This window comes from Leptopilina boulardi, unplaced genomic scaffold (genome assembly GCF_019393585.1).
Source record: "Leptopilina boulardi isolate dan_hultmark-lab unplaced genomic scaffold, ZJU_Lbou_2.1 LbouV2_292, whole genome shotgun sequence".
NCBI lineage: Eukaryota > Metazoa > Arthropoda > Insecta > Hymenoptera > Figitidae > Leptopilina > Leptopilina boulardi.
This window is the reverse complement of record NW_026137854.1, coordinates 1,127,389-1,140,758: the sequence shown is the minus strand read 5'-3', so window position 1 is coordinate 1,140,758 and position 13,370 is coordinate 1,127,389.

Below are 13,370 nucleotides of genomic sequence, written 5' to 3'. Positions count from 1 at the left end.
TTGCTTTGGACGTATGATATCAATTCTAATTGAATTCTATAAAAGGTTAACCTAATTTTTATTTTTATTTAAATTCTTATATAAATAATTGCACAATATAATTTAATAATGTAAGTAAATCAATTATTTAAATAAAGAAAAATTTTGAATGCAAATATTAAACTTTGTGTTTTAATTATTAATAACATTTTTTAAACATTTTAAAATAATTATTTAAATAAGGATTATATTGTAATAATACTGAAGTTCGAATAAATAGTTTATCGTCGGGAGCGTCGAAATATTTTTTAATAGTTATTAAAAAAGTACACAGAATTTAAAAATAAATTAAAATAATTTTATTTTTATTACTTTATTAATTATTTAATTTAATATTAATTTAATGATGAAATTGTAGAGATCATAAAATCATGAAATAATAATAAATGCATTATATGGTATATTAATTTTAAAAAATTATATATTATTATTATGGGGTCAGTTTATTATATCTTACTGAGTCATTACGGCATAATTTTTTTTAAATTGGTACTTTCAGAAATGACTTTATACCTATGATATTTTGAAAACGAAATAAAAGAAACTGCGTGTTAAAATTTCTATTATTTTTCTTAAAATAAGAATTTAAAGTGAAGGAACTGACTGGAAAAATTCCAAACTTGGGCAATATTTAAATTACTACTAAATAAACACTCAAATAAATTTTTGCGATGGAGAACATTAGAGTTTAGCTGATAATATTATTTAAAAAATATTCCTTCATTTCCAGGTTAATAGAAGTAATTTTTCTAAAACTCGATAACAATTTCTTAAATTTACACTGGACTCGGTGCAAAATGAGGTTGTTCATGCAATTTCGTACCAAATTTTAACACCGAGTCCGTACAACTGTACACTTGGTGTAAAGTTGTAAATGAATTTTTGAAACATTTTTAACAGTGTATTCTTACTATCAAAATTAATGAAATCTTTTTATTCCAGGAGTAAAAATTTTGTTGTTTTAACCTTTTTTTGAGCTTGGTTTTATTAAGAAAATAAAATTGTGTATTATTGCAAAAATTACGTTTGTAAAGTGGTTTTCCGAAAAGAGAAAAAATTTTCAAAAACTTTTTTTTATTGATACTTACTTAAAATTTCTTTTAGACGCATAAGGTGAAAATCGTTAAAATATTTGACAATTCAAAAATTGTCGAAAATGACTCCACTTTTGCTTGGTAAGTGGTTTTCCAAAACAAAACAAAATTGTTAAACAATGTTTTTTTTACAAATTTTCAAACTCTCCTTCAGAGGCATCAGGTAAAAATTGGCACAGTATATTGAATTCTGATTGAAAAAAAATACAAAAATCGTCAAAAATGCGTATTTTGGCAAAAAATTTCGCTTCAAAAGTGGTGTTTTGGAACGAAAAAAATTTTTTAATAATTTTTATCGTAGAACATCAAATTTTTTATCGGATACTCATTGAAACTTAATTAGTGGAAATTTCCCTGATTCAAGTCAGTTTCCTACTTCTCACGATTAGAATCAATGAATTTCACTGAAAATCATTGATTTTTGACTGATTATATTATCAGTGAAAGTCACTGATTCAGTTTTAAAGAATGGATCAGGTTAAAATGGTCACAAAATTTTGTTAATAAAAAATTTAAAAAATCGTCAAAAATGCGATTTAAATGATTTGCATATAACTTATATTGATATATAATATATTATGTACAGAACAGCAATTAATAGTTTTGAAAATCATCAGGTTTGACGTTGAAAACTTCTGTCCAATCAATTTTTATATTTACATGTTATTCTTTATTCATGTAATCAACTTTATTACGTAGAAACATCTGATTAAAAGTAATAATATTAATAGACAAAAGATTGCGCATTACAATGCGAAATAATGAACAGAAATAATACGATTTTTTTCTTGATTGTCGAAGTAATTAATAGAAAAATGCGTGAAAAGAAAGTACTTGATTTATTCGTTTTGGTATTTTTGCATTATTTCTATTATAGTGTTTAAAGAAATTGTTTGTTCCTCCTCGTTCGATAAATCCCATTGATGAACAAATAAGTTAAAAAGAGGATCATCTACATTAACAGTATATTTCTGGTCTTCAACTTCTTTGTCTCTTTTCAATTGATTTTCCAACACTTGCCTTTGCATAACCATGCAACTGGTGAAACTAGAGGTTATTTCTTGAAAATTTTGTCTCGATGCTTTCAAAGTTTCTGCTATAGTATCGTCTGGCATTGGCTTTCGTCTAGCAAACCGATCTACCGGCGGGACAATCTTTGCTTTTTTTGCCAAATCATCTATCGGGATGTCTTGAATTCTCAAATGTTTTCGAGGATTTCTTGATTCCTTAAAAAATGATGAAAGTGTTGACATTTTCAGTGGAGATAATGGAGTGGAACATTCTCGTGAAGTTGTAGGAGGGATGCAAGGTTCTGGACAAGATGTAGATTCCGGAGAAAAAGAAACAGGTGATAATGGGTGATGAGAAAATGACGTTTTCACTTGAGACAATACATTTCTGCATTCTCTACGATTTGCCGAACTCAGCGAAGATGCAGCCGGTGATTTCAATGAAGAAAATGCCCCTGAATTTATTGGAACCGTCAACGGCTTTTGGCGAGTAGCCGAACTCGACGAAGATGCAGTCGGTGATTTCAATGAAGAAATTGTCCCTGAATCCAATGGAATCGTCAACAGCTCTTGACGAGTGGCGGAACTCGAGAAAGATGGATCGGATGATCTCATTGAAGAAAATGACCCTGAATTCATTGGAATCGTCAACGGCTCTTGACGAGTGGCGGAACTCGAGAAAGATTGATCGGATGATCTCATTGAAGAAAATGCCCCTGAAATTATTAGAATCGTCAACGGCTTTTGGCGAGTGGCCGAACTCGACGAAGATGCAGTCGGTGATTTCAATGAAGAAATTGTCCCTGAATCGATTGGAATCGTCAACAGCTCTTGACGAGTGGCGGAACTCGAGAAAGATGGATCGGATGATCTCATTGAAGAAAATGCCCCTGAATTCATTGGAATCGTCAACGGCTCTTGGCGAGTGGCCGAACTCGATGAAGCATGTGATTTTAATAAAGAGAATGGCCTCACATTCACTCGAGAGAATTCAGATGATTCTCCTGATGAAAGTCGCATTGGAGATAATGGCGCGAACATTTCTTCTCGTGATGTAGGAATCGTTGCTAACACAGTTGGTGATAATCGATGAGAGAATGACGCTAAATCGTCAGTCTGTGAAGAGTCATCATCAATCGTAATTGTCTCGTTTTCATAGTTAAGAAAGTCATAGTCCATGTATTCTGCCTCCTTTTTAATGGTATTTCCATCCTCAAAAACATTGTCTTCTGCAATACTCTCCGCATCATAGGATGTTGAGGCACCTCATGTTGACTGTGTCTCCATACTTGCATGAAAGTCTGATAATTTATGCCCAGACGAATTTGACAGTTCGCCCCAATTAATATCTGTAAAAATTAAATATTTGCTTTGATTATAAATTTTATTAATTTTTTAGGCAATAGGCCTAAAGTGTAGAGTTCAATTTAAAATAAGAACTTTCAGAATCAAACTCTATTGTTTCAAGTAGATATAATGATTGTTGAATAATAGTTTATAATGCTATAAAAAGTATTTTAAAGATAATGATGTAATAGTTTAAAAAAAATGTTTAACAATATTTCAAATTTAAAATAATAAAAATCAGTAATACGTGCTGATGTAATAAAAATTCAAATTTTGTGTTTCTGAAAACAATTTGAAAGTAATATTTAAAATTATAAAGCTATGAGCAATATTTATTTTACATTCCAATGTACAATTAAATATTTGTATAATTTTATTAGAGAATTTGAAAATAGTTTAAAAAATTTTGCTGCAAAAGCTCAGAAAAATTTTTAAAATAAATTAGGAAATTACACACCTGGCACTGAAAGCTGAGAAGAAAGAATGGTATTCCCTGTTTTCATCTTACTATGCTCAACCGTGAAAAGCATGTCGCGGTATAAGTACCACTTAAAATTCGATTTTCTGTAGTGTTCATTGAATGATCTTCGTAATTGGGTCCATCGTTTCTTGAGATCTGTTAGGTGAATGAAGTTATATATATATATATATTTAGTAAATAATCTGAGACAAAAAATTTTGGAAATAATTCGATTTTGGAAAAGTTACAGTTACAATAGTTTAGAAATAATTGAATTTCAAGAAACTCTAAATCGAAAATTTTTAAAATAAAAATTGCTGAACGTGTATAATTTTTACACAATAATTATATTTTATAGAATATTCAGTAATAAGCTATTTAAAATAGGTTTTAAATTGAAAATTTGTATTACTGCAGATTTTGAATTGAATTGAAAGAATTGAATTTTAAAGAATTTTTAATTCAAGTTTCCTTATTAATTAATAAATTTTTTAAGAATTTAATCAAAATATAATTAAAAATAATTGATTTTGTCATGAATTAAGATTGTAAATTATGAAAATTTGTTATACAATATTATTTACTTAGCGAATAGTTTGAAAAATTAAAAAAAAAAAACAAAAAAATTCGTATTTTTGTAAAAAAATTTATAAAGTGGAAGAAGTTGTATTACATTGAAATGAGTTGAAAAATTTGCATTTTTAAAAAAAAAGATGAAACTGAAGTTATACCAACGTTTGATCAACGAAAAACGAAAAAAAAATAATAAGTCCTCGGATCCAATTTTTTTAATAGAACTTCTTTATTTTGGTCCCCAAAGCATCCCCAAAAAATTTCAAGGTCAACCGGGTCGAGGAAAATATAATTATATTGCCGAAAAAATAAAAAATCCGTTAATTTTATAATGAGAATCACTGCTTTCCTCGACCCGGTTGACCTTGAAAATTTTTGGGGATGCTTTGGAGACCAAAAGAAAGAAATTTTACTAAGAAATAATGGGATCCGACTCTGAATTAATAATAAAATGACAATTTCCGAAAAAATACAAAAATCTATTAATTCTATACTGCGAGAACCACTGGTTTCCTCGACCCGGTTGACCTTGAAATTTTTTGGGGACGCATTAGGTACCAAAATGAAAAAGTTCTATTTAAAAATATTGGATCCAGGCACTTTTTATTTTTTCGTTTTTCGTTGATCAAACGTTGGTAACTTCAGTTTCATAAAAAAAGGTATACAAGTTGTGGTCTGAGAACTATTTAGAAATTAACGTATTTGTTTGCAAATTCCTTATTTATTTACATTCTCTCCTTCACTTACAATTTTACTTATTAATAAACAAGATCGTCTACTGATCGGGTGATGAAAGTTTTGATTTGTTTTATTTTGTACTTTAGAAAACAAAAACCTCAAATAACTTAGTTTTTGCTTTTGTGATAAGAAAGATTTTTAATTTGATTTGTTTCCTTCATTTTTTGTTTTGTTTTCATAGGTAATACAATAAATTACCTGGAATATCAATGCCTTGGTCTCTAAATAATTCTGAAATCGAGGCCCACGTGATGCCGACAATCCCTGATTCCGCCGTTTGTTGCACATATTTATTGTATAAACGTGGATTTCGATAAATCAAATTCACTAATGATCGATCGTTTTCCTCCTGAATTAATTTTTTTCTATTTTAAAACATTATTGTTGAAGGATTTTAAATAGCACAATCACAATAATACGAAAAACCGGCCGGCGTGTTGTAACGTGTTTTTTGTTCTGCTGTGTTGCTGCAGCTTTGTGCATGATCATGATTTTGCGCAAAACATGAGATATGATAGGTTAGGTTAGCGCGAAAATTCAATGGTTATAAAAATGTAGTTCTGGTATTTTTTATTAACCCGTACTAAATGAAATTATTCATTTTATTTAAATAATTTAAATTTTTCATTGATTACTTGTAAAACAAATAATTTAATGAATATTTATTAAAATAATTGAATTCAGGTATAATTGTAATTGCTATAATTAAATAATTAAATTATATGGGTGATTCCAGGTCAGATTTCAGTTCGGACAAAAATATTCTTTTTCGTTCTTTAGAAAATAAAAAAAAAGTATTTCTTTTATTTTATAAAAGATAAAAAAAAAGTATTTCTTTTTTTTTTGTGGTAGCCAAATTTTCGAGTTATGAATTTTTGAAAGTAGACATATTTTTAATGTTATGTAACTCGAAAATTATTAACATTAGAGAAATTTCGCCTCAAGAAAAAGTTTGGTTTTTTTCGAATAATGTAAGAAAAAAAATTTCTTCGAAAAAAATAATTTTTCATTTTTTATTGAAAAATCATAATTTTTTATAAACAAATTAATTTCTTTCCAATGTGGGCACTTTCTCTCATTTTCTTTTGCTCTATTTCATAGCTGGGAATGACAAGAATAGTTTGCATATAGTTGGAGAATGGGTCTGATGAAAATTTTTGTTTAAATAATTTTCATATCAAAAAAATCTTGTTATCTTTTTTATTTATGTTTTTAATCGAAATGTATTTTATTTTAATTTTTTTATGAGAAAAATAAAGAGTTCGAGCTGTAAAAAACTTTCTGTCCAAAAAAAAAAAAAAAAAGGGAGAAGAAATTTTTTTTCTTATAGTCAAATTATTTAAACAAAAATTTTTATCAGGCCTCATTTTTAAATTATCTTTAAATTATTCTTGTCACTCCCAGCTAGGAAATAAAGCAAAAATTTTTTTTTAAATCGGGCCCAAATTGAAAAAAATTAATTTGGTTATAAAAATATGGTTTATTTAATAATAAAAATTGAAAAATTATTTTTTTCCTTAATTTTATTTAAAAGTTGAAGCAAAAATAAATTTTTTCTTGAGGCGAAAATTTTCTAATGTCAATAATTTTCGAGATTGAAGTTTAATGATTTAAATATATTGAAACGAAATTTATTAATTTAAACATGTAACTTTTAATTTATTGAAAAAATGAAAATTATCAAAAAAAAAAAAATTTTCTAAATGAAATCACATTATCAAGAAATATGTCGATGATAAAGAACAGCATAATAAACGAAGCTTTTTTATCTAATTTCTGCAAAAATAATATAATACAGTAGAGACTCCATTATCCGGACTAATGGATGCAGGCGCTTGTCCGGATAATCGAAAATCCGGATAATCGAGTAAAGTACGAATTAAACAAATTTTTTATTCGTAATTTCATATATTTATTCGCATATGTATTAAAATAAGACTGAAAACAACTAAAACTTTTAAAGTCAACATTAATAAATGTTTAGTTAGAAATATTTCAAAATATTTGAATAAACATTTTCTTAAAATAATTAAAACACTTTAAAACGCAACGTTTCGTGTAAAAATTCACGTTTTTGAATTGACTTATATGGTATTTAATTTTTATTAAAATATTTGGTAATTGTCGTTTGACGTAAGCAATTTCTTCTCTTCATAGCAGCTATTGGGATTGGCGGTCGTGACGTCACAAAACAAAAATGGCTGACAGAAGTAGGTAACTTTTGTTGTTTGAGTACTAGAGTCCAGTGAATTTTTGATAATAAGTTTTAAAAAAGTCAAAATGCGACTCACTATGGGCGAAATTTGTGCGTTTGCACAATCGACACCCACATCTCGGAATTTTGTTGAGGGTGAAAAAGTGTTAAATGCCGGACATGTAATATTTTGTGGACGAGGAAATGATGACACCGCTGATGAAAATTCTGTTTTTTTCTTGGCATTTTGCTTACAATCATCTAATCTGACAAGTAGTCCTCATGAAATGAATGGACTAATTTCATTAGATGGAAAAATTTTGAAAGTGAAATGTTCCTGTAAAGCGGGTTTAAGTGAGAAATGTAAGCACATTGTTGCTGTTTTACTTCACCTAAGCAGGTTAGTTTTTTATTAATTTATTCGTTTGGAAAGTTTTAAATTATAATGAATAATATAATTCTGTCAAAGCAATATTTATTTTTAAAAATGTTTTCATTAAAGTTGCATTAAGAGTTACTATTTTATTGTTTTTTAGGTTATGTTTAATATATGTTTTTATTTTTATTATATTGTTAAAAAAGTGTCATACAATTTATAATTAGATTTTAATAATACTTTAACAATTGCATTTAATAGAAAAAAGTAATGTTTTTTGTTTTTTTACAGTGTTTATAGCAAATTATTATATTTCGGTTCTAGGATCGACGTAAATGATTTAGACGAAGTTTCTTCAACCGACAAGCAGTGTCTGTGGAATCAACCTCAGGCGAATTCTCTCAAGAAATATGCTCCAAGACCATTGAGTGAACACGAATGTTATGTCGAAAAATTTAAAAAACAATGTTCCATCACAATTACTGACGAGAAAAGAAAGAAAATAAATGAAATCCTTATTTTGAGGAATCCAGATTCAGCATTGTACAAACACATGTACGGATAATTTTAATGACACATTTTGTTTTTACAAAAATTACTAATTAATTGAATATGTGAAATACTAAAATGATTTTTTATAACAATTATTAATTTAATGCGAATTGCAAAAACGATTTTTTTATATATTTATTAGATACAAATTTGATAATTGGATTATTTCGTCTAAAAATTGATTTTTTATATTATTTACATTTATTTTTTAGAATTTTTTTTAAAACAAACAACACAAAATTTACAATTTTACTTTACACACTTGTAATATTACAATGGATTTATTAGGGCAGGAAGACATGAACCATTTCTCATAGAACAAAACAATAATGTGTTGGAAGTAACGGAGGATGAACAAATCCAAGCTGTATTAGAAATTGAACCTTCTGAATGTATGCTGGAGTTATTAAACACTGAACCGAAAGAACCTTCTAAAAATTGCTGCGTCAACGTATTAAATTCTTTAAGGGTTGATAATAATATAACAATTTGTTCGGAAACATTAAAAAATAGAAGAATTTGGAAAGAAAATAGAAAATACAGAATAACAGGTTCAAGATGCTACTCTCTGTACACCTATACGAACAATGCTAAAGCAAACTGGCAGAAAAAATCCGAAAATTATTTTTATCCTAAGGAATTTACAAAAACCGAAGCCATCAAGCATGGAATTGAAATGGAACCGTTTGCGAAAACTGCTTACGAAACTAATTTTAATGTTAAAGTTGTTCAGTTAGGCCTCGTTGTCTCACCTGACAATTCTTGGCTCGCTTATTCACCAGATGGAGTAATTTTAAATGAAAATAATAGGCCTGAGAAATTAATTGAAATAAAGTGCCCATTTAATGGAAAAATAAAATGCATTGAAGAAGTTGTACCTTCTCTTCATTATATAGACAAAAATAATTGTCTAAAAAAGAAGAATCCTTATTACGGTCAGATTCAACTCGGAATGGCGATATTAAATGTCAAAAGAACTGATTTTATTGTATACTCATCGTTTAATAATAGTTTTTATCTTGAAGAAGTTGAATTTGATCCTGAATTTACGAAAGAAATGTTGTCAAAATTAAAAGAAAAATACTTCAACACAATGTTGCATTATATTTGTATTAAAAATAACACTACTTAATAAATTGTAAATTATTCAAGCAGAATAAATAAGTTTCTATTTATTTATTAATAATTGTAAATTATTCAAGCAAAATAAATAAATTTCTTTTTATTTACGATTTAATAAAAACATTAATACATATTATTTACATCAATTAAATTATTTAAAACCAATTTGTAATTTTTATGCATTTAATGCATTAATTCAGCAAAAATAAAATTTTAGTGAATTTTTTGAAACGAAATCACGAATGAAACTTATCATCTTTAAATATTGGTTTACTTAAATTTACCACAGCACACAGAATGTTCATAATTTTTTCACTTTTTGGAATAAGACACGAAGACATTTTACCGCCAAGTATTTCAAATACTTTTAATCTTTGGTTTAATCTCTCCACGTGAACCCTTGCGCTTGCAATGTCTGCATTTTTTAATGCACTATCGGCTGAAAATTGTGATTGTTTTCTAAGAAATGACGGTCTTATTAAATTTAATTTGTTGTCGATGCACAAGTCGTCGATTAAAAAACCTTTATCCACCATCACAGATGAACCTTTCGGTAAATGATCCACTAAAGAGCTTTGGCTGAAAATTGCTTTGTCAGATGCTCTGCCCCCATAAACTTTCGAAACATACGACAGAGTTCCGGCAGGAGTTACTCCTGTCATGAATTTTATCGTATATCCCCCTTTATAGTGAGAATAACAATTAATTTGGCAGCATAAGTTCTTCGGTTTCTGAATTCCTATTTCAGTGCAATCTAATATTATTGTTGTATTAGGATAATTGGCAAAGCAAAGAGGAATGTTTCTCGAAATTTCATCTTGAGATGAAAAATGAATCATCGGTTTTAAAACAATTTCCAAAATGTCCAGAGTATTATAAATAATTTCTGAGCAATTTCTTATAGTGACAGTAGGAAATAACAGTGAGAGAAACGAGTAACTAACGTTTTGTTTTAGCTTCACAAACGTCAGTAAAATTCTGTCCCGAATATTTAACACTCGAGTCGTACTTTTTAATTCTGGTGCAGCTTCGCTGAATGCATCTACTATGCTGTCAAATAATTGAAAACTTTCAATCCCTGTAGCGGTGCTTAATTGTTGATCAGTTTTCAAAAAATGATCAAAGAAGCTTGAAATTAAATCTCCACTCGTAACCTGTACCTCAGCATCAGCAAATAATTTTTCAAATGCTGTAATTTCTTCATTTAAATTCGTCCCTTCTAGAAAAAATCAATTGAACACGATTCAGAACGATTGAGTACAAAAATTTTTTAATCGTTTTGAATTGTTTTCAATTGGAGTATATATTTTTTCAATTGATTCGAATTGTTTTTAATCGTGTAAAATAAGTTAAACTTTTTCAATTGTTTTTAATCGGGTGCTATCGGGAGAACGACATGCGCAAATAGTTAATAATAAGAATAAGAAAAGTGTCGAATCAAACAGGAAAGATGTTTTTCTTCTAAATGTTTTGTAATATATAGTTTGTTCTGCTCGTGCGTATGTGTCAAAAATTTAAAATCTAAAGTAAAATTGTTAGTAATATGGATAATGTCAATATGTTTACTTATCCTATATATAAACAAATTAAGTATGACAACCTTTGAGTTGTTAATACATAACCTCAAAAAAATAAAAATAAATAAATAAATGGGTACGTAAAAAAATACATGTAAACAGAAATTAAATAAATAATTAGTTACATATAAAAATAAATATAAGAAAAAATTCTATTTCTTACATTTTAAAATAATTTCAGTTTTTCATTTTTTTAGAACAAATTTTTAGTTTTTCTAAACTTTGGGTGTCCAGCAGCTTTTCAAAAAAATTTAACAAAAAAATTATTCAGTATAAATTTTGTTCAAAGTTCACCTGAACTTGTAATCAAATTCTTTAAAAAGTTCAATTGTTTTCAAATTTTTCAATTAAATTTTACAAAATTTTAATTATTTAAAATTAATAAGTCAAAACTTTTAATTCTAACTCTTCCAAAATTGAATTACTTCTATTAAATTCTGTAATTATTTTATTTATAAAAAATTTTAACTAATTAACTAATTATTGCTATTATATTTAATATAACTGTTGCAAAATGATTAAAACAAATTATTTTAATTTTTTTTTGATAAAATTACTTATAAATATGCACATTTAAACAATTATTAATTTTATTATTTGAGATGAAATTTTTTTCTTCGCCGCAATTGAAACATTTTTAAGATTTTCATTGGCTCCAATTTCGGCGTGCAAAGTATCTTCAAAATACACGTAATTTTGGTCACCGAAATTGATACACCGCGCAATAGAAAATTACGGTATTAGTTTTAATTTCTCATATTTGTTTAAATAATCGATTTTTATAGAGTTAAACATTTTTTAACATCTAAATAACATAACCTCTTAGTTTAAGTCTTAAATTGACTTTATACAATATAAATGTCGAATTTTCTATTTCAAAGGTGTTTTGACTCGAATCGCGCCGCAATTAGTGCATTTACCCTATCAATTTTTTCTAAAAATTTCAAATTAAAATTCTTTACAAACTTACTGAGTGCTAGAAACGGATGTTAAATCCGTTACATTTGTATAAAGTTTTTTATTTATTAAAATATTTTCAAAATTTTTAATTAAAAATCGCCTGAAATTTAATTATTTCTACGAATCTTATAATTATTGTAGATCTTTCAATATTTGACTATTTAAACAAAAATTCAATATTGACTGAAATTAACAAAAAATTTCAGCAAATAATAAAAATTTCAATTTAAAACAAAACATGATGTATTTGTCAAAAATTATTTTTTAAACATTTTTTCGATAAATTATAAACATTTCGTTTTCTGCAGCTTCATTCAAAGATAAATTAAAAAATAACTTTAAATTAATTTTTGATAAAATATGTAATTTTCTTCTGTGGTGACAAATACATTGATAAATATTTTAATTTTTTAGTTCGGATAATAATCTTTGAAATAATATTTTTCTAGACTGTTTAATTAGTTGCATTTTTTAAAATTTTCAAAAAATCCTGCCAAACAATAGTGCATGGAATACAATCTATAGAACACGATTGAAAACGATTGAATATAATAAGAAAGTAAATCGTCCTCAATTGTAAGAACACAATTAAGAAACACGATTGGGGACAATAGAAATTTCTTTCCTATTGTTTTCAATCGTTTTCAATTAATTTTTTCTAGAAGGGGTGTCAGTAACAGCTGACTCATCATTTATTTTCTTTTCGTTACCAGTCGCATTGTTAATTTTAGGATCAAGCAAACAATTGCAAATTTCAATGTTTTCATTTTCCTTTGAATCATTTTTTTGGCGATTTTCGAATCGAGCTTGTCTTTCCTTAATATTTTTAACTGATACTTCTGATGGATTTGATTCTATGGAAGATTTCGGTAAGTTCACAGATGGTATGACTGTTCTCTTTAAAACTTTTACTTGAGAAAAATCTAAAAAGATAATATTTACTATATATTTACATGTAAAATAAAATTAATAAATGAAAATAAACAAATAATTTTGAAGTTCGTTATATAATTAAAATTAAAATCGTAAAAATTTAATTTTTATTTGTTTGGAAACAATACAGTACTTTATATTTATTTACTTACCAGATTTTGTAACACACGTAAAATCTTCTTTGACAAAGTGCAAAGAACAAACTCTCATGCTACGTGTCACCTTTTTACCCATTCTCAACACTCTTTCCCACAAAATTCTCTTGTCAATTAACTCGACAGTTCCAAATTTATTTACATAATTAATTTTCATTTGTCCTTTTTTCGGAAAATAGTGGAAACTGAGGTTAGGAGTTTTGACAGGTGTACTATTGCATTTATAAACACAACAGAATA